Raw genomic sequence first — 1,658 nt, forward strand, 5'->3', positions numbered from 1 at the left:
CCACAATAAAGAAAAGCTACACAACAGAGAGCCCAGCCTTCTCCAAAGGGACAGCGGCAGTGTGGCTCTGAGTGACAAGGACAATTTACCATCCACTTACAAATTAACTACCAGGACGACAGACACGAAACCAGCTGGTGTTCAACGTGGGGATATCATTAAATAATTGTCATCTTGTAATATATTTAAAGTAGCTCATTTGTTTTGATTCATTAATTTTTAAATTAATCAGTTCTATATGTTCTTTCTGCAAAAAAAAGAAAAGGAAAAAAAAAAAAAAAGCTGGCAGGATTTTCCTGCAGCTCAACATTGCCCTCCTATGGACTACAGTTTACGATATGGTACCTCGGATAGTTAAAGAAAATTACACTTTAATGGCAGAGGTTTTAAAATAAGCAGCCGGCTCTCCGAAGCATGGTTAGCAACGCACACAGTTGGCCCCAGCATCTCAAATGTGACCATCTCGTACTTGAACTGCCACACCCATGGATCAGTTCTTCCTTGGAGTGCATTCAGAATACCCTGTGAGCTCGTGGGCAGTTGTACAGAATGCAGAGCGACGCCCTGATAGGTGAGAGAGGTCACTGAGCCTGGCCAAGAGTGACAGAGGCACTCCAACGTGATTTTGGCGACTGGATATCAGGTGTCCTCTAAGTTAAAAACGTATACGACCTGCTAGGGGTTTTTTTTTGTATTTTTCTGAAGCTGGAAACAGGGAGAGACAGTCAGACAGACTCCTGCATGCGCCTGACCGGGATCCACCCGGCACACCCACCAGGGGTGATGCTCTGCCCACCAGGGGGCGATGCTCTGCCCCTCCGGGGCGTCGCTCTGTCGCGACCAGAGCCACTCTAGCGCCTGGGGCAAAGGCCAAGGAGCCATCCCCAGCGCCCGGGCCATCTTTGCTCCAATGGAGCCTTGGCTGCGGGAGGGGAAGAGAGAGACAGAGAGGAAGGAGGGGGAGGTGGAGAAGCAAATGGGCGCTTCTCCTATGTGCCCTGGCCGGGAATCGAACCCGGGTCCCCCACACGCCAGGCCGACGCTCTACTGCTGAGCCAACCGGCCAGAGCCCGACCTGCTAGGTTTTGAGGAAGGGATGGTGAGCTGAAAAATATAAGGGAAGACACCCATTAATGAAGAGAAGTATCATATAAAAGTCCTCGTCAGTTACACACTCTCTGTAGACAGAAGGAAATGAACGTCTCCGGCTAGAAACTCTCTGGGACCTCTGGACTGAGCTCGTGTCTGGCAAGACAGAAACAACTGCTGAGTTGAAGGACAGAATCGAGCTGGATCAAAAAAAAAAAAAAAAAAAGAAAGAAAATGGGAGCGATTGGGAAGATGCATTTTTTTTTTTTAAGAAAAGCCTTGCCCTGGCCGGTTGGCTCAGTGGTAGAGCGTCGGCCTAGTGTGCGGAGGACCCGGGTTCGATTCCCGGCCAGGGCACATAGGAGAAGCGCCCATTTGCTTCTCCACCCCTCCGCCGCGCTTTCCTCTCTGTCTCTCTCTTCCCCTCCCGCAGCCAAGGCTCCATTGGAGCAAAGATGGCCCGGGCGCTGGGGATGGCTCTGTGGCCTCTGCCTCAGGCGCTAGAGTGGCTCTGGTCACAATATGGCGACGCCCAGGATGGGCAGAGCATCGCCCCCTGGGGGGCAGAG

General features: G+C 51.5%; 1 non-coding gene across 1 annotated transcript; it reads left to right on the forward strand.

Moving 5' to 3' along the window:
* The first annotated feature begins 1,370 nt into the window (after positions 1-1,370).
* Positions 1,371-1,446, forward strand: TRNAT-AGU (transfer RNA threonine (anticodon AGU)). Its single transcript has one exon. It is a non-coding gene; the product is annotated as a tRNA-Thr (tRNA).
* Positions 1,447-1,658: the final 212 nt, after the last annotated feature.

The sequence above is a fragment of the Saccopteryx leptura genome, chromosome 8, assembly GCF_036850995.1.
Source record: "Saccopteryx leptura isolate mSacLep1 chromosome 8, mSacLep1_pri_phased_curated, whole genome shotgun sequence".
NCBI lineage: Eukaryota > Metazoa > Chordata > Mammalia > Chiroptera > Emballonuridae > Saccopteryx > Saccopteryx leptura.